Source organism: Oncorhynchus tshawytscha, linkage group LG20, assembly GCF_018296145.1.
Source record: "Oncorhynchus tshawytscha isolate Ot180627B linkage group LG20, Otsh_v2.0, whole genome shotgun sequence".
Taxonomy (NCBI): domain Eukaryota; kingdom Metazoa; phylum Chordata; class Actinopteri; order Salmoniformes; family Salmonidae; genus Oncorhynchus; species Oncorhynchus tshawytscha.
In genome coordinates this window covers 38,036,212-38,057,751 of record NC_056448.1, presented here as the reverse complement: position 1 = coordinate 38,057,751, position 21,540 = coordinate 38,036,212, and positions in this window count along the sequence as shown.

Sequence of the window (21,540 nt, the reverse complement as noted above, 5' to 3'; positions counted from 1 at the left end):
TGCACCAGTCCCTCCTGCAGCAAAGCACCCCCACAACATGATGCTGCCACCCCCGTGCTTCATGGTTGGAATGTTGTTCTTCGGCTTGCAAGCCCTTTTTCCTCCAAACATAATGCTGGTCATTATGGCCAAACAGTTCTATTTTTGTTTCATCAGACCAGAGGAAATTTCTCCAAAAGTACGATCTTTGTCCCCATGTGTACTTGCAAACCGTAGTCTGGCATTTTTATGGCGGTTTTGGAGCTTCCTTGCTGAACGGCCTTTCAGGTTATGTCAATATAGGACATGTTTTACTGTGGATATAGATACTTTTGTACATGTTTCCTCCAGTATCTTCACAAGGTCTTTTGCTGTTGTTCTGGGATTGATTTTCACTTTTCACACCAAAGTACTTTTATCTCTAGGAGACAGAACGCGTCTCCTTCCTGAGCGGTATGACGGCTGCGTGGTCCCATGGTGTTTATACTTGAGTACTATTGTTTGTACAGATGAACGTGGTACCTTCAGGCATTTGGAAATTGCTCCCAAGGATGAACCAGACTTGTGGAGGTCTACAATTGTTTTGGCTGATTTCTTTTGATTTTCCCATGATGTCAAGCAAAGAGGCACTGAGTTTGAACGTAGGAATTGAAATATATCCTCAGGTACACCTCCAATTGACTCAAATGACGTCAATTAGCCGATCAGAAGCTTCTAAAGCCATGACATCATTTTCTGGAATTTTTCAAGCTGTTGAAGGCACAGTCAACTTAGTGTAGGTAAACTTCTGACCCACTAGAATTGTGATACAGTGAAATAATCTCTGTAAACAATTGATGGAAGAATTACTTGTGTCATGCACAAAGAAGATGTCCTAACCGACTTGCCAAAACTATAGTTTGTTAACAAGAAATTTGTGGAGTGGTTGAAAAACGAGTTTTAATGACTCCAACTTAAGTGTTTGTAAACTTCCGACCAGTCAAGATGCTCTCAATGGTGTAGCTGTAGAACCTTTTGAGGATTGGAGGGCCCTCTTCATGATTTGAGGTGTTGTCGTGGCTTCTTCACAACTGTGTTGGTGTGTTTGGTCCTGATGGATCCTTAGTGATGTGTTGTCCTGGTACCACACTACCAGGTCTGAACTCACCATAGGCTCGTTGTCAGTGATGTGCATGGCCACGCAGTCGTGGGTGAACGGGGAGTACAGGAGGGGACTAAGCACACATGCCTGATGGGCCCCTGTGTTGATGGTCAGCGTGGCGGATGTGTTGTTGCCTACCTTCACCACCTGGGGGTGGCCGTCAGTGGACTAAGCACACTCCCCTGAAAACCTCTGTAAATGTATTCCGTTTTCTTCTGTTTTCCTTTATATGATCTCTTTATGTTGATTTTATTGTACTCACAATCAAAAAATCAAACGTGCTATAACTTCAATAAAGGATCAACGGTTCAAACATGATTATCCCACATCTCGAATCCCACCGTACCTTCTCCGCTGTGCAATCTGGTTTCCGAGCCGGTCACGTGTGCACCTCAGCCACACTCAAGGTACTAAACGATATCATAACCGCCATCGATAAAAGACAGTACTGTGCAGCCGTCTTCATTGACCGTGCTAAGGCTTTCGACTCTGTCAATCACCATATTCTTATCGGCAGACTCAGTAGCCTCGGTTTTTCGGATGACTGCCTTGCCTGGTTCACCAATTACTTTGCAGACAGAGTTCAGTGTGTCAAATCGGAGGGCATGCTGTCCGGTCCTCTGGCAGTCTCTATGGGGGTGCCACAGGGTTCAATTCTCGGGCCGACTCTTTTCTCTGTATATATCAATGATGTTGCTCTTGCTGCGGGCGATTCCCTGATCCACCTCTACGCAGACGACACCATTCTATATACTTTCGGCCCGTCATTGGACACTGTGCGATCTAACCTCCAAACAAGCTTCAATGCCATACAACACTCCTTCCGTGGCCTCCAACTGCTCTTAAACGCTAGTAAAACCAAATGCATGCTTTTCAACCGATCGCTGCCTGCACCCGCATGCCCGACTAGCATCACCACCCTGGATGGTTCCGACCTTGAATATGTGGACATCTATAAGTACCTAGGTGTCTGGCTAGACTGCAAACTCTCCTTCCAGGCTCATATCAAACATCTCCAATCGAAAATCAAATAAAGAGTCGGCTTTCTATTCCGCAACAAAGCCTCCTTCACTCACGCCGCCAAGCTTACCCTAGTAAAACTGACTATCCTACCGATCCTCGACTTCGGCGATGTCATCTACAAAATGGCTTCCAACACTCTACTCAGCAAACTGGATGCAGTCTATCACAGTGCCATCCGTTTTGTCACTAAAGCACCTTATACCACCCACCACTGCGACCTGTATGCTCTAGTCGGCTGGCCCTCGTTACATATTCGTCGCCAGACCCACTGGCTCCAGGTCATCTACAAGTCCATGCTAGGTAAAGCTCCGCCTTATCTCAGTTCACTGGTCACGATGGCAACACCCATCCGTAGCACGCGCTCCAGCAGGTGTATCTCACTGATCATCCCTAAAGCCAACACCTCATTTGGCCGCCTTTCGTTCCAGTACTCTGCTGCCTGTGACTGGAATGAATTGCAAAAATCGCTGAAGTTGGAGACTTTTATCTCCCTCACCAACTTCAAACATCAGCTATCTGAGCAGCTAACCGATCGCTGCAGCTGTACATAGTCTATCGGTAAATAGCCCACCCATTTTCACCTACCTCATCCCCATACTGTTTTTATTTATTTACTTTTCTGCTCTTTTGCACACCAATATCTCTACCTGTACATGACCATCTGATCATTTATCACTCCAGTGTTAATCTGCAAAATTGTAATTATTCGCCTACCTCCTCATGCCTTTTGCACACATTGTATATAGACTCCCCCCTTTGTTTTCTACTGTGTTATTGACTTGTTAATTGTTTATTCCATGTGTAACTCTGTGTTGTCTGCTCACACTATGCTTTATCTTGGCCAGGTCGCAGTTGCAAATGAGAACTTGTTCTCAACTAGCCTACCTGGTAAAATAAAGGTGAAATAAAAAATTTAAACAATTAAAAAAATGAATCAGTAACCCAATGAAGCTGATAAAACATGACATTTTGCCTGTAAAGATGAATAGGGCTGATACTTCCTTACTACTCTGAGATAATTTCAGACAAATATCTATGATAAACAGGAACTTGGACTGTAAAAGCTGAGGCACAGCAACAGCGAAGAAAACACAGATAGCGGAATGGCAGTCTTGGTGTGCAGGTTATCATTTTTTCGTTATGAAACTTGTTCTGGCGGCAGCGCTGCAGAGTGGTCACTAGCTGGCACAACCACAAAGTCGTATAGTTCGATTTTAAACGGACACTCTTAGAAAAAAGGTTAGATCTACAACCTAAAACGTTCTTTGGCTATCCCCATAGGAGAACCCTTTTTGGTTCCAGGTAGAACCCTTGGGTTCAATGTTGAGAGTTCTACCAAGAACCAAAAAGGGTTTGCCTATGGGGATAGCCGAAGAACCGTTTTTCCTAAGAGTGTAACCTTACATTTAATTCATTTTTACAATATAGCCAATTTTGACTTTGCAGCTGACCTATCAAAGGGGAAATCACTCAGTTCTTCCTCCAGGACAGACTCCTGACAATAAACATCAACCTTCTCTTGGTAGTTGTGTGACTGGGCTCTCTTGTCTGAGTCATTGGGCCCAATGTTGTGCAGGCATAGGACAACAATGGAAATTAAATCCTTAGTGAATCCCTCGACAACATGGGTGTCCTAATCGATCCCTTGACGAACCGAGCAGGAAAAACAATCTCCCTGGAAGACATCATCGCGATGCAGATTAAGATGGCAGACATGGAAGCCAAGCTGGAAGCCACCGAGGACACAAAGCATGAAGAATAACATCTAAACAATGACAATGCAGGTAATGTCAAATTGAATATCAGGTACCAATGTGGCTATGACTTCAAAGTGATGAATTGTTGTTATCAATGGGGATTGGTCTTAGAATAGATGTCACGGCTGTCGAATGAACTGGATCAAGGTGCAGCGTGGTGAGCGTACATATTCCTTTTATTATTATGACTCCAACAAAAAAACAATCCAAAAAAAAACAACCGTGAAGCTAAAGGCTATAGTGCCAACAAACAAAGACAACTTCCCACAAAAACAGGTGGGAAAAGGGCTGCATAAGTATGGCTCCTAATCGGAGACAACGATAGACAGCTGTCCCTGATTGAGAACCATACCCAGCCAAAACAGAGAAATACAAAACATAGAAAAATGAACATAGAATGCCCACCCAAATCACGCCCTGACCAAACCAAAATAGAGACATAAAAAGCTCTCTACGGTCAGGGCATGACAATAGATTGATGTACCTTATATTTTTGTAGTTCTGGAATTGAAGCTGAAGCTGTTGGATTCCAAGTTGGTATCCCTGCAGAGAGAGACTGAGGGTAGGATAATGTAGTCATTTTGGGTTTGCTGAGAAGTAGTCAGAATAAGTTTGAATAGTTCTCAAACATTGGTGTTCATTTCATTACAGTTCAAGTGAACGAGATGGACCAGTTGAAGAAAAATAATCAATGTGAGTGTATTGTATGTATCCCAGTTACATATGTATATAAAAGCATACTACCACTAAAGGAACGAGGAATCATCAGTAGTATTTATATAATTCATACAAAAATCTATTTAGAGTCAAACCCTATTGATTGTCTCACACATTTTATATAAGGGCTCAATGCAGTCTGTATCACTGACATGTTAGCTTGCGTGATAGAAATGTCAGTTCATTTCAGATTGAGCTGACATTTTATTTCACTTTTATTTAACCAGGTAGGCCAGTTGAGAACAAGTTCTCATTTACAACTGCGACCTGGCCAAGATAAAGCAAAGTATTGCGACACAAACAACACAGAGTTACACATGGAATAAACAAACGTACAGTCAATAACACTATAGAAAAGTCTATATACAGTGTGTGCAAATGAAGTAAGATTAGGGAGGTAAGGCATTAAATAGGCCATAGTGGTGAAGTAATAACAATTTAGCAATTAAACACTAGAGTGATAGATGAGCAGAAGATGAATGTGCAAGTAGAGATACTGGGGTGCAAATGAGCAACAAAAAAAATGGGGATGAGGTAGTTGGGTGGGCTATTTACAGATGGGCTATGTACAGGTGCAATAATCTGTAAACTGCTCCAAGACTCCAGCTTCAATGATTTTTGCAATTCGTTCCAGTCATTGGCAGTAGAGAACTGGAAGGAAAGGAGGCTAAAGGAGGAATTGGCTTTGAGGGTGACCAGTGAGATATACCTGCTGGAGCGTGTGCTATGGGTGGGTGCTGCTATGGTGACCAGTGAGCTGAGATAAGGCAGGGCTTTACCTAGCAAAGACTTATAGATGACCTGGAGCCAGTGGGTTTGGTGATGAATATGAAGCGAGGGCCAGCCAACGAGAGCATACAGGTCGCAGTGGTGGGTAGTATATGGGGCTTTGGTGACAAAATGGATGGCACTGTGATAGACTGCATCCAATCTGCTGAGTAGAGTGTTGGAGGCTATTTTGTAAATGACATCGCCGAAGTCGAGGATCGGTAGGATGGTCAGTTTTACGAGGGTATGTTTGGCAGCATGAGTGAAGGATGCTTTGTTGCGAAATGGGAAGCCGATTCTAGATTTAATTTTGGATTGGAGATGCTTTGATGTGAATCTGGAAGGATAGTTTACAGTCTAACCAGACACCTAGAATATGTGGACAACTACAAATACCTACATCAGAACCGTCCAGAGTACTGATGCTAGACGGGCGGGCAGGTGCGGGCAGCGATCGGTTGAAGAGCATACATTTAGTTTTACTTGCATTTAAGAGCAGTTGGAGACCACAGATGGAGTGTTGTATGGCATTGAAGCTCGTCTCATTGCAGCGTTTACCATAAATGCAGTCTCCGCTAACCTTTGTGTATGTTTGTGAGTGTGTGGACACGTATGCATGCCAATCCTAATCTCTCAACACTTCCCACTGAGATAGGCAACTTCAGAGCACCAGTGAGAGGAATCTATTGCTTTACCTTAAGCTGCTTCAAACACAATGACTACATAATGAATGTGCACTTGATGAAGGACTGAGTTGCCGTTGCTGGTGTGTATGATCACAGTGCTCCTGGCAGGGAAGATGGGTGACCAACGGAGTTACCGTGTTGTTGAGTTTGAGGAACAGATCTATGCTTTCTTAATTAGCAGGACACATGTCATTGGTTATGACCTACAAACCACCTTCATTGGTTTTCTTCTGTACCCCATGTGAGGAGAAAGCTGGTAGAGGCAAAGAGCCATCCCAAATAAATTTGATTCACAGAAAGTTACCACAATGTTTTCTTTCTGTTCTGTGTAAGTTTGTTTTTGAACATTTTGTTCTAGCTGGGATATACAGTAACTCTGTACAATTAATATCACATGCCATGATTGAAGTCCTTTGGTAATTATGTCTGTCTGTGTGGTACCGTGTAGCTCAGTTGGTAGAGCATAGCGCTCGCAATGCCAGGATTGTGGGTTTGATTCCCAAGGGGGATCAGTATGGGGAAAAAGTATAAAAATGGATTCACTCACTACTGTAAATTGCTCTGGATAAGAGCGTCTGCTAAATTACTAATATGTACATGGTACAGGTGGGAGACCTGTACCATTATTTTTTTGTATGGTCATACATTTTGTTGCAAATGCATTTTGTGAATGATGAAATACAGTGAGGCCTATGTCTGTTACAGATTTGGTTGTGTTTGGGTACATCTTGTTACTGAGTGACATCATTCCAGATGACAACACCAGGTGTCACTAATGACTGGAAGCAAAGGGGATCTGAGAATTACGGGACCATGGTAACTGCCAGTCCCAAATCCACCCTACTGCAGGCTATAATGTTGTAAACTATAGCTGCGAAATGCAGAAAACAGACACATTTATCAGGTGCACTCGTAAATGTATAGACTATTGTTCTTCTTTTACCCACAGTCATCTTTTTACATATATAATTTTTGACAATCTACCAATACCCAAGAATAAGTAGCAATGAGTAGGTAGTATGTGTGTTACACCCTACTGGAAATGAAATGTGCATGACGTGAAGCATAGATCTCTGTTGGTTTACATAGCACATTTGAGGAGAAACATCTGTGCTAATGTCTTCTGTCATTTTATGAAAAAAATAATGTTCTCTACTCCTCTTGGGGAATTCAAGCAAAGTGCCAGTGGCATCACCATAGCAACTGTCCTAATGACCGCAGAGTGAGTCTGTAAACAAACCAACAACACAAATTGCATCTTCGTTAAGTGATTAGTCTAACTCAAGTCCACTCCTTATTATGTCACTTAGATACAGTGGGCTCAGTGACGTTTTGAGTGTTGTGACATGTTATGGTACTTTATCATAGACTCAAAGCTGTTTAGAAGGGATGGGCTGGTTTTCTAGACAGAATGTATTCAGGATTCAATGACGAGCACTCTGCGAACAGCATTCATAAGTACTGTACATTGCACATTTTGCAAGTGGCACTATATTTCTCCCATACCTTTTATTTTTTTTAGATTTGATCTTATTCCACCCAGCTCCTATAGTGATAAGCATATGAAACCCTAACAATCTAGGTTATCTTTGCTATGGAAAATAAGGAAGAAACCCTTGCAGGAACCCTTACAAGATGTTTGAGGGGGGAATTGCCATCTTCCTCTGGTTCAACAAAAGTTGAGCACTCACAATGCCTTGCCCTGTGGAATTGTCCAGAAGGACAAAGAGGACCTCAGATCATTGCTCCACACGTTCTTTCCATGCCCTGGATGCTGCTGGGAACCATTTAGTAAACCAAAGCCCTTAACAGGTTTTCCATCAAACAGTATCAAGAGGTCCTCCCTCCTGCTGTTTTTTTCCTCTCTCTCACAGACCCATCCTAACTGCAGTAATGTCTCAAGCAGGATGATGTAAACTTTTCCCTCCTTTTTCACCACAATGCTACCTTTTCCCCTGCACCCCAGTACCCACAATGCACCATTGAGTGAGGATAGGCCTTTCAAAACAAACCCCCCTAAGTATGCTTTAATTTTCTTTCTCTCTCTCATACACAGACACACACACACACACACACTAATGATCGTTCCTTGAGCTTATGTTGAGTCTTTGAACTAAAGGAGGGGTATGTCAACCAAGTGACAACATGGAGAACATTTTTATGAAGCCTCTGCCACCAGTTTAATGCCTCCACCATGCCTCCTTTATTTATTTCATAATTAGAAAACAATGGTAATTACGCCTCGTAAATTGTTACGAGATTCCACAATAAAAGCCCAATGCTGGTCACTTAGGTCTTCCTTTGATGATTATATTCAATATGGAACAATGGAAAAATTGGGGAGCGCCCTACCAGTGTTTAAATTGTCATTCCAAAACCGCCTGATGATTTTAGAATTGCCTCTTTAAAACCAAAAAGCTTTATACGATCCTTGTAGTTATTCTCATTAAGTCCAATGATTTATGCTAGTGTAGTTCGAGTGTTTTGTGTCATTCTGACTGAATGATTCAGTGTGACTGGATCAGCAATACAGGAATTAGTTGAGTTATAGTAGATGACATCAGTAGAGTTACCCGGTAGGCACTGCACTATCCAATCAGAATAGCCTACAGGGAAGCTGATTTTAAATAACAACTCATTAAATAATCTTACACCAGTATACTAAGTTAGATGTATAGGCCCATTTGATCAATTACGTACATGGAGAGGGAATTGTATTATATTAGTGATATTACTGTGATATTACTCACTATTAGTGTTGATTTGAGGAAGATAAAAGAAACCCAACCTAGAAATGACATCTTTGTATCATCTTAACTTCGCCCGCCTGCTTATTTGACCTTCTCTCCCGTCTAGCCGTTCCTCAGGAGAGAAAGGAAGTCTGAAATCACTTCCTCCCCCACCTTCTGCAGAGACTAGGTTGAATAGAAACAGGAAGATCTGTTCATCAACCAACTTCAATACATATACTCAGGATGCGGGCTGACTGAACAAAAATCCTAAATAAGCTCGTTACTGTCTGTACATTTGTCTGGCGTAAAATATCTGCTGCGGAAATCCCAGAGGGGTCAAATAAAGGATTTTCAACGCCCACCCTGACAACGAAGACAAAATGGCCACCGAAAGATACTTTGTTCATCAGGGAGAAATATTATGCATTTCAGCTGATTTAAGAGAAACAGTCAGGGTCTGTGACCGTGAGACCTTTCAAGCCACCTCAGACCAGCAGGTTGTGGTTGGAAATACTATCTGTAGACAACATGTACTGTTGATGTGTATGACTTGAATATTTAAATGGCTGTCTGGTGGGAGCATTTTCAAATCTCTAAGTGAACTGAAAAAGTGTTAAAAAATAATAATAATTGTGCAGAAACTGCACAGCACTAGAGTAGATCTTGTATGACACTGATCTAGGCTGAACTGGGCCAAACATCAAGGCTGAACTAGGCCAAACTTCAAGGCTGATCTGGGGCCAAACATCTGTCCTAAAGATGGAGGAGAAGTATTTTCTTTTGGTTACCACAATTTGAAACCCATAAAATCGCAGCCAAACTTGCCTGTGCATTAAATTCTCCCCTATAGCGGCAGCTGTCTTGAGAAAGTGGAGCATGAGATTACACTGTATGCTGTTGTTCACCAATCTGAGTGAACAGCAAAGACGCTAGCCAAAATCGATCTCTTCAAAATTAATTTATGTCCGAGCGCAATTCAAGCTGGCTTGGCAGTCTAATAAAGAAAACATTTACATTTAAACAACTATTGTTTCTAATGGGAAAACAAGGTTGCCCTCTTTTAACTGTATGTTGTTACACAGAGCTACACCAGAGTGTTATTTTTCCTGTTGAAAGGTAAAGGCCTCTCGCTGCGTGTTTCCTCGCGGAATGCTCTGGACGTCCTGTGGTCAACCTAGCCTTGTACCTTTACCGTGTCTTGGCGTGTATCGCAGCGCCACACAAACATTTAGCTTTCCTCAGGATGGGATGGTTGACGTGGGTGTCAGCGGGCAAACAGAGAGGGCACCACACAGCTTGGCACTGCGAGGACCCAGTCCAACTGGTATTGGAGCATGTCCATTTTGGAACAGGCTTCATCACAGGCTTAGGCAGCCAAGCATTAAAGAGCAAATGTGAAATGAATATTCCATGTAAACATGACCACTTGGCCAGTCCAGTTGCACTGGTGCAGGTAAGCTGTTACCCCCTGGGCCACATTGTGAGGCTTTTGTGTGTAGAAGATGTGAAACTTGCTGGTAGCATGTTGGTTGGAGTACATCGGTGACATCAATCCACCTATCCATCCATCTAGCCGTTCATTGATTTTGGTGTATTAAATGTGATGGCTGAGAAGACAAGTTCATGTGAAACATACGTCAAAGTCCATATCTGCCTCATCCTGAGGCCTCCCCAGGTGGCATATTGAACTAAGGCAACAGCGTTTACAAGGCAGTTGGCATCACTCCTGCTGTAGTTCCCCTGCTATCAGCACAGTCCCCTCGACCTAGAAACCCCACCAGAGCCTGGGAACGAGTGGGGGGTCGTGTGTATGTGCATGAGTGTCTCTGAGACACATTCCAATGTTTTGATCCAGGGAAGTCGTCTGTAGCCCCAGTCAAAGGTGCTTGCTTTTCTCCCCTAATGAGAAGTCCCAAGGCCATACAGAGAGACATTGAGCTTAGCAATGCCCTCAAAGAAAAGCGAGTGCTTGGTGTTAACAAACTCTCCGCTTTTTAATCCCCCGGTGAGTGAATGGGACATCTGTGTTCCATACTGGACTGTAGGTGGGGCGCTGGCCCTCTCTCTCTGAAATACTAAACCAAACAAACCAACCGACGGTGGGAGGACGATGCCCACCGATGCCTGGCTGCCCCTGCTAATGCTACAACAGCTTCACCCCTGCTACAACAGCTTCACGTTTGCCCTCTCCCTCGGTGCCAAGTTGGGCTGCGAGGTAGTGAAGGACTTCAACATGCTGGACAGAAATACATGTTTCTGTGTTTAATATACCAGTGTATATGCTTACTGTTTTCATGTCATCCTTGACATTGTTTGAATTGCTCCATCCAAAACATTATATATTTTTAAGGTGAACATACTAAGTATGTTTTTATAAATGTTATTTAACCTTTATTTAACTAGGCAAGTCAGTCAAGTACAAATTCTTATTTACAATGACGGCCTACCCCTGCCAAACCCGGACGACGCTGGGCCAATTGTGTGCCGCCCTATGGGACACCCAATCATGGCCGGTTGTGATACAGCCTGGAATGGAATCAGGGTCTGTAGTGACACCTCTAGCACTGAGATGCAGTGCCTTAGACCGCTGTGATACAGCCTGGAATCAAACCAGGGTCTGTAGTGACACCTCCAGCACTGAGATGCAGTGCCTTAGACCGCTGTGATGCAGCCTGGAATCAAACCAGGGTCTGTAGTGACATCTCTAGCACTGAGATGCAGTGCCTTAGACCGCTGTGATACAGCCTGGAATCAAACCAGGGTCTGTAGTGACACCTCTAGCACTGAGATGCAGTGCCTTAGACCAGCTGTAGTGATAGTCTGGAATCAGGGTCTGTAGTGACTGGCCTTAGAATCAAACCAGGGTCTGTAGTGACACCTCTAGCACTGAGATGCAGTGCCTTAGACCGCTGTGATACAGCCTGGAATCAAACCAGGGTCTGTAGTGACACCTCTAGCACTGAGATGCAGTGCCTTAGACCGCTGTGATACAGCCTGGAATCAAACCAGGGTCTGTAGTGACACCTCTAGCACTGAGATGCAGTGCCTTAGACCACTGCTTCGATCGGGAGCCCATTATACGTTACATTATATGCAGTTGGTAACTGAGGTTTTGGAAGGTTTATATTATGTGCTGGTATGTTTGTTGATCAGTAGTAGAGGATAGCTCTATGTTCCCCTGTGTAGGTGCTTTCTCTCTCTATCTGCATCCCACTCTCAATCTCTCTCTCTCATGCTAATGGGTGCTTCAGAGCTCCATGTCGCCCTCTCAGCCAAACCCACAGAGGCAGACTCTGGTAAGTAGATACTCCTCTTTCATCTCTCCCTCCCTCTAACATAACGTCCTCTGTTGACCAACCTCACCATCAGCTCCAACCCTTTAAGTCCTTTAACCTTTTGGTGTGTCTGTGTTTGTTTGTGTTTTGTGTGTATTTAGTCCAGTAAGAGTGAATGGGGAGCAGTATACAGTTGTAGTCGAAAGTTTACATACACCTTAGCCAAATACATTTTCACAATTCCTGACATTTAACCCTAGTAAATATTCCCTGTCTTAGGTCAGTTAAGATCACCACTTTATTTTAAGAATATGAAATGTCAGAATAATAGTAGAGAGATGTATTTATTATTTCTTTCTTTCATTACATTCCCAGTGGGTCAGAAGTTTGCATACACTCAATTAGTATTTGGTAGCATTGCCTTTAAATAGTTTAACTTGGGTCAAATGTTTTGGATAGCCTTCCACAAACTTCCCACAATAAATTGGGTGAATTTTGGCCCATTCCTCCTGACAGCTGGTGTAACTGAGTCAGGTTTGCTCGCACACACTTTTTCAGTTCTGCCCACAAATGTTCTATAGGATTGACGTCAGGGCTTTGTGATGGCCACCCCAATACCTTGACTTTGTTGTCCTTAAGCCATTTTGCCACAACTTTGGAAGTATGCTTTGGGTCATTGTCCATTTGGAAGACCCATTTGCGACCAAGCTTTAACTTGAGATGTTGCTTCAATATATCCACATAATAGTCCATCCTCATGATGCCATCTATATTGTGAAGTGCATCAGTCCCTCCTGCAGCAAAGCACCCCCACAACATGATGCTGCCACCCCCGTGCTTCACGGTTGGGATGATGTTTTTCGGCTTGCAAGCCTCGCCCTTTTCCCTCCAAACATAACGATGGTCATTCTAATCAAACAGTTCAATTTTTGTTTCATCAGACCAGAGGACATTTCTCTAAAAAGTACGATCTTTGTCCCCATGTGCAGTTGCAAACCGTAGTCTGGCTTTTTTGGGCGGTTTTGGAGCAGTGGCTTCTTCCTTGCTGAACAGCCTTTCAGGTTATGTCAATATAGGGCTCGTTTTACTGTGGATATAGATACTTTTGTACATGTTTCCTCCAGAATCTTCACAAGGTCCTTTGCTGTTGTTCTGGGATTGATTTGCACTTTTCGCACCAAAGTACGTTTATCTCTAGGAGACATAACGTGTCTCCTACCTGAGCGGTATGATGGCTGTGTGGTCCCATGGTGTTTATACTAGCGTACTATTGTTTGTACAGATGAACCTGGTACCTTCAGGAGTTTGGAAATTGCACCCAAGGATGAACCAGACTTGTGGAGGTCTACCATTTTTTTCTGAGGTCTTGGCTGATTTCTTTTGATTTTCCCATGATGTCAAGCAAAGAGGCACTGAGTTTGAACGTGGGCCTTGAAATACATCCACAGGTACACCTCCAAGTAAACAAGGTACACCTTGTTTACTGAGAAAATAATATGGCCACAATGCAGGTTATACATCTGGGTCCTTGAGCTTGACCATTGCAGAGTTAACCCTTTACAGGATACTGGCATCCATGGGTAGCCCACTTGACAATTATTTCCATTACCTTGTCACTGTTCAGTCCTCCTCCATCTTGCTCTTCAAACTCATTATTATTTTTCCAATGTGGTCGTTCATCTTGTACCATGCCACTTAAACGCTTGATGGAATGTCCATTTAACTAATGAACCAGCTGCAGGAGCACACCTGGGCACGTTCACCCCACAATAGGGAGTCTATGGCCATGCAAGGGGTGGGAAAGTTGGGGACTTGAGGAAGCTTTTTCACCACCCCTCAGCTTTCATCGCTTACATTAAGATGGGTGAAGGTATGTATAGCCTACAGTTTAACTTGCAGTGTCATATCACTTTTTTTTTTAAACTCTCATTGGGAAAGGATTGGAGGACAGAGGCTAAATGAAGGCTTCCATTGTACCCTCAGGTGCTCGTGTCCTAGTCCCACCTGGAAGGCTATGAGGTGGAGGACCTCTAGGTGAGGTTGGACAAGGCAGGTGTCATCAGCTGGAGAAGGTGATTCACCACTGCCATGGCGAATATGAGATTTGAACCAGCGTTCTCAAAAACACAATGAACTCCACAAAGCTATGGACATTACTGAAGAATAATTCTTCACTGCTAGCGTCCCATCAGAACCATGGTAGTACTTCAGGTTTCAGGAAGGTGACATCACTGCGTGATGTGAATTTAGCCTTATCGCTATAAATACTAATGTGCCCTTATTGCTGCCATCTGCGGATCTTCAGGTTAACCTGGTGAAATGGTACAGCAGCTATCCTATTGGCTGCAAGCGATTTGGGCTTTGAATTCATCTGATATAAACTTGAGTAAATTCCCATTTGTACAGTAATTGTGTTTTAAAACCTGCAACCTGTGGTTGCTTCGTCTGCTGCTGCTACAGATTTCCAGTCAAGTCCCGTTCTGAGGCGCTGTGAATCCAGACATTTCCCTAGTTACTGTGGAAGAGCTTTGATGCATTAGCCTCTCATGGTAGAGATTTTTGTGAATACAGAAAGCCTTGTGTGTGCCAGACAGCACCTGTGTTCCCCAACTATGCTGTTACACGGAGACACAGCCACTCAACCATTTACATGCTGACTCACGTACTCACACACAGACTCATGTATTCTGAACAAAAATATAAACGCAATATGCAACAATTTCAAAGATTTTACTGAGTTACACTTCATATAAGGACATCTGTCAATTGAAATAAATTCATTAGGCCTTAATCTATGGATTTCACATGACTGGGAATACAGATATGCATATGTTGGTCACAAGTACCTTAAAACATTTTTTGGGGTGCTGATCAGAAAACTAGTCAGTATCTGGTGTGACCACCATTTGCCTCATTCTGCGCGACACATCTCCTTCCCATATAGTTATCAGGCTGTTGATTGTGGCCAGTGGAATGTTGTCCCACTCCTCTTCAATGACTGTTTGAGGTTGCTGGATATTGACGGGAACTGGAATAAGCTGTCATTCACATCAATCCAGAGCATCCCAAACATGCTCAATGGGTGACATGTCTGGTGAGTATGCAGGCCATGGAAGAGCTGGGACATATTCAGCTTCCAGAAATTGTGTACAGATCCTTGCCACAATGGGCCGTGCATTATCATGCTGAAACATGAGGTGATAGTGGATGGTCCTCAGGATCTCGTCACGGTATCACTGTGCATTCAAATTGCCATCGATAAATGCAATTATCCGTAGCTTATGCCTGCCCATAACCCCACGGTCACCATGTTCACAACATTGACATCAGCAAACCGCTTGCCCACACAACACCATACATGTGGTCTGCGGTTGTGAGGCCAGTTGGAAGTACCGCCAAAATCTCTAATGACATTTGGTAGAGAAATTCACATTCAATTATCTGGCAACATCTCTGGTGGACATTCCTGTAGTCAGCATGGCAATTGCACGCTCCCTCAACTTGAGACATCTGTGTTGTGTGACAAAACTGTGCATAGTTTTAGAGTGGCCTTTTATTGTCCCCAGACCCTTTACCATGAGATTCGAAATTCTGCTCAGGTGCTTCCTGTTTCCGTTGATCATCCTTGAGATGTTTCTACAACTTGATTGGAGACCACCTGTGGTAAATTCAATTTATTGAACATGATTTGGAAAGGCGCACACCTGTCTATATAAGGTCACACAGTTGACAGTGCATGTCAGAGCAAAAACCAAGCTATGAGGTCGAAGGAATTTGCCATAAAGCTCTGAGACAGGATTGTGTCAAGGCACAGATCTGGGGTAGGGTACCAAAAAATGTATGCAACATTGAAGGTCCCCAACAACATAATGGCCTCAATCATTCTTAAATGGAAGATGTTTGGAACTACCAAGACTTTTCCTAGAGCTGGCTGCCTGGTCTAACTGAGCTATCGGGGGAGAAGGGTCTTGGTCAGAGAGGTGACCAAGAACCCGATGGTCACTCTGACAGAGCTCCAGTGTGGAGATGGGAGAACCTTCCAGAAGAACAAACATCTGCAGCCCTCCACCAATCAGGCCTTTATGGTAGAGTGGCCAAACGGAAGCCACTCCTCAGTAAAAGGCACATGACAGTCCGCTTGAAGTTTGCCAAAAGGCACCTAAAGGACTCAGACCATGAGAAACAAGATTCCCTGGTCTGGTGAAAGCAAGATTGGCATGAACTCTTTGGCCTGAATGCCAAGTATCACGTCTGGAGGAAACCTTTGACCATCCCTACTGTGAAGCATGGTGGTAGCAGCATCAAAATCAAATCAAATTTTATTTGTCACATACACATGGTTAGCAGATGTTAATGCGAGTGTAGCAAAATGCTTGTGCTTCTAGTTCCGACAATGCAGTAATAACCAACAAGTAATCTAACTAACAATTTCAAAACTACTCTCTTATACACAGTGTAAGGGGATAAAGAATATGTACATAAAGATATATGAATGAGTGATGGTACAGAGCAGCATAGGCAAGATACAGTGGATGGTATCGAGTACAGTATATACATATGAGATGAGTATGTAAACAAAGTGGCATAGTTAAAGTGGCTAGTGATACATGTATTACATAAGGATGCAGTCGATGATATAGAGTACAGTATCTACATATGCATATGAGATGAATAATGTAGGGTAAGTAACATTATATAAGGTAGCATTGTTTAAAGTGGCTAGTGATATATTTACATCATTTCCCATCAATTCCCATTATTAAAGTGGCTGGAGTAGAGTCAGTGTCATTGACAGTGTGTTGGCAGTAGCCACTCAATGTTAGTGGTGGCTGTTTAACAGTCTGATGGCCTTGAGATAGAAGCTGTTTTTCAGTCTCTCGGTCCCAGCTTTGATGCACCTGTACTGACCTCGCCTTCTGGATGACAGCGGGGTGAACAGGCAGTGACTCGGGTGGTTGTTGTCCTTGATGATCTTTATGGCCTTCCTGTAACATCGGGTGGTGTAGGTGTCCTGGAGGGCAGGTAGTTTGCCCCCGGTGATGCGTTGTGCAGACCTCACTACGCTCTGGAGAGCCTTACGGTTGTGGGCGGAGCAGTTGCCGTACCAGGCGGTGATGCAGCCCGCCAGGATGCTCTCGATTGTGCATCTGTAGAAGTTTGTGAGTGCTTTTGGTGACGAGCCGAATTTCTTCAGCCTCCTGAGGTTGAAGAGGCGCTACTGCGCCTTCTTCACGATGCTGTCTGTGTGAGTGGACCAATTCAGTTTGTCTGTGATGTGTACGCCGAGGAACTTAAAACTTGCTACCCTTTCCACTATTGTTCCATCGATGTGGATAGGGGGGTGTTCCCTCTGCTGTTTCCTGAAGTCCACAATCATCTCCTTAGTCTTGTTGAGTGTGAGGTTATTTTCCTGACACCACACTCCGAGGGCCCTCACCTCCTCCCTGTAGGCCGTCTCGTCGTTGTTGGTAATCAAGCCTACCACTGTTGTGTCGTCCGCAAACTTGATGATTGAGTTGGAGCGTGCGTGGCCACGCAGTCGTGGGTGAACAGGGAGTACAGGAGAGGGCTCAGAACGCACCCTTGTGGGGCCCCAGTGTTGAGGATCAGCGGGGTGGAGATGTTGTTGCCTACCCTCACCACCTGGGGGCGGCCCGTCAGGAAGTCCAGTACCCAGTTGCACAGGGCGGGGTCGAGACCCAGGGTCTCGAGCTTGATGACGAGCTTGGAGGGTACTATGGTGTTGAATGCCGAGCTGTAGTCGATGAACAGCATTCTCACATAGGTATTCCTCTTGTCCAGATGGGTTAGGGCAGTGTGCAGTGTGGTTGAGATTGCATCGTCTGTGGACCTATTTGGGCGGTAAGCAAATTGGAGTGGGTCTAGGGTGTCAGGTAGGGTGGAGGTGATATGGTCCTTGACTAGTCTCTCAAAGCACTTCATGATGACGGAAGTGAGTGCTACGGGGGCGGTAGTCGTTTAGGTCAGTTACCTTAGCTTTCTTGGGAACAGGAACAATAATGGTGGCCCTCTTGAAGCATGTGGGAACAGCAGACTGGTATAGGGATTGATTGAATATGTCCGTAAACACACCGGCCAGCTGGTCTGCGCATGCTCTAAGGGCGCGGCTGGGGATGCCGTCTGGGCCTGCAGCCTTGCGAGGGTTAACACGTTTAAATGTCTTACTCACCTCGGCTGCAGTGAAGGAGAGTCCGCATGTTTTCGTTGCAGGCCGTGTCAGTGGCACTGTATTGTCCTCAAAGCGGGCAAAAAAGTTATTTAGTCTGCCTGGGAGCAAGACATCCTGGTCCGTGACTGGGCTGGTTTTCTTCTTGTATTCCGTGATTGACTGTAGACCCTGCCACATACCTCTTGTGTCTGAGCCGTTGAATTGAGATTCTACTTTGTCTCTGTACTGGCGCTTAGCTTGTTTGATAGCCTTGCGGAGGGAATAGCTGCACCGTTTGTATTCGGTCATGTTACCAGTCACCTTGCCCTGATTAAAAGCAGTGGTTCGCGCTTTCAGTTTCACGCGAATGCTGCCATCAATCCACGGTTTCTGGTTAGGGAATGTTTTAATCGTTGCTATGGGAACGACGATCTTCAACGCACGTTCTAATGAACTCGCACACCGAATCAGCGTATTCGTCAATGTTGTTATCTGACGCAATACGAAACATCTCCCAGTCCACGTGATGGAAGCAGTCTTGGAGTGTGGAGTCAGCTTGGTCAGACCAGCGTTGAACAGACCTCAGCGTGGGAGCTTCTTTTTTTAGTTTCTGTCTGTAGGCAGGGATCAACAAAATGGAGTCGTGGTCAGTTTTTCCGAAAGGAGGGCGGGACAGGGCCTTATATGCATCGCGGAAGTTAGAGTAACAATGATCCAAGATTTTTCCACCCCTGGTTGCGCAATCGATATGCTGATAAAATTTAGGGAGTCTTGTTTTCAGATTAGCCTTGTTAAAATCCCCAGCTACAATGAATGCAGCCTCCGGATAAATGGATTCCAGTTTGCAAAGAGTCAAATAAAGTTTGTTCAGAGCCATAGATGTGTCTGCTTGGGGGGGGATATATACGGCTGTGATTATAATCGAAGAGAATTCTCTTGGTAGATAATGTGGTCGACATTTGATTGTGAGGAATTCTAAATCAGGTGAACAGAAGGATTTGAGTTCCTGTATGTTTCTTTCATCACACCATGTCTCTTTAGCCATAAGGCATACGCCCCCGGCCCTCTTCTTACCAGAAACATGCTGTGGGGATGTTTTTCAGAGGCAGGGACTGGGAGACTAGTCAGGATTGAGGGAAAAATGAACAGAGCAAAGTACAGAGAGATCCTTGATGAAAACCTGCTCCAGAGCGTTCAGGACCTCAAACTGGGGCGACGGTTCACCTTCAAACGACCCTAAGCACACAGCCAAGACAACGCAGGAGTGGATTCGGGACAAGTCTCTGAATGTCCGGACTTGAACCCGATCAAACATCTCTGGAGACACCTGAAAATAGCTGTGCAGCGACGCTCCCCATTCAACCTGACTAAGGTTGAGAGGATTTGCAGAGAAGAATGGGCGAAACTCCCCAAATATAGGTATGCCATGCTTGTAGATTAATAACCAATAAGATGTGAGGCTATAATCGCTGGCGAAGGTTCTTCAACAAAGTACTTAGTAAAGGGTCTCAATACTTATATGAATGTGATATTTCAGTTTTTTATTTTTAGTACATTTGCAAAAATTGATAAAACCTGTTTTTGCGTCATTGTGTGTAGATTAATGAGGGAAAAATACAATTTAATACATTTTAGAATAAGGCTGTAACGAAACAAAATATGGAAAAATTCAAGGGGTCTGAAGACTTTCTGAATGCACATCTTCATAATTGTTTGTACTCGTCCCCCATGGGAATCAAACCCACAACCCCTGGCATTGCAAGAGCTATGCTCTACAAACTCAGCCAAATGGGACCTATATACTCTGCATATACTGTACATGCAGACAGACACTACCGTTTAAAAGTTTGGGGTCACTTAGAAATTTCATCGTTTTTGAAAGAAAAGCACATTTTTTGTTCATTAGAATAACATCAAATCGATCAGAAATACAGTGTAGACATTGTTAACTTCTTCACGATTGCGAGACGGTTGAGCTAACGTAGGCTAATGCGATTAGCATGAGGTTGTAAGTAAAAATAAAATGTAGACATATCTGATATTGGCATAAAGCTTAAATTATTGTTAATCTAACTGCACTGTCCAATTTACAGTAGCTATTACAGTGAAATAATACCATGCTATTGTTTGAGGAGAGTGCACAGTTTTGAACATGAAAAGTTATTAATAAACAAATTAGGCACATTTGTGCAGTCTTGATACAACATTTTGAACAGAAATGTAATGGTTCATTGGATCAGTCTGAAGTTTTGCGCATGCACTGTTGCCACCTAGTGGCCAAAATCTAAATTGCACCTGGGCTGGAATAAACATTATGGCCTTTCTCTTGCATTACAAAGATGATGGTACAAAGAAAATACAAAAAAAACATTTTTTTTTCTTTGTATTATCTTTTACCAGATGTAATGTGTTATTCTCCTACATTCCTTTCACATTTCCACAAACTTCAAAGTGTTTCCTTTCAAATGGTACCAAGAATATGCATATCCTTGCTTCAGGGCCTAGGCTACAGGCAGTTCGATTTGGGTATGTCATTTTAGGTGAAAATGGAAAAAAAGGGGCCAATCCTTGTCAATGACTATTGTAGCTGGAAATAGCAGATTTAAAAAAATGGAATATCTACATAGGCGTACAGAGGCCCATTATGAGCAACCATCACTCCTGTGTTCCAAAGGCACGTTGTGTTAGCTAATCCAAGTTTATAATTTTAAAGGCTAATTGATCATTAGAAAACCCTTTTGTTAAATGTTAGCACAGCTGTAAACTATTGTTCTGATTAAAGAAGCAATAATACTAGCCTTCTTTAGACTAGTTGAGTATCTGGATCATCAGCATTTCAGGCTCTAAATGACCAGAAACAAAGTACTTTCTTCTGAAACTTGTCAGTCTATTCTTGTTATGAGAAATTAAGGCTATTCCACGCAAAAACAATTCCAAGAAAGTGAAGATCTCGTACAACGCTGTGTACTACTCCCTTCACAGAACAGCGCAAACTGGCTCTAACCAGAATAGAAAGAGGAGTGGGAGGCCCCGGCGACTCCGGGACGCTAGCCTTCTAGGCAGAGTTCCTCTGTCCAGTGTCTGTGTTCTTTTGCCCATCTTAATATTTTATTTTTATTGGCCAGTCTGAGATATCGCTTTTTCTTTCCAGCTCTGCCTAGAAGGCCAGCATCCCGGAGTCGCCTCTTCACTGTTGACTTTGAGACTGTTGTTTTTCAGGTCTATTTAATGAAGCTGCCAGTTGAGGACTTGTGAGGCGTCTGTTTCTCAAACTAGACACTCTAATGTACTTG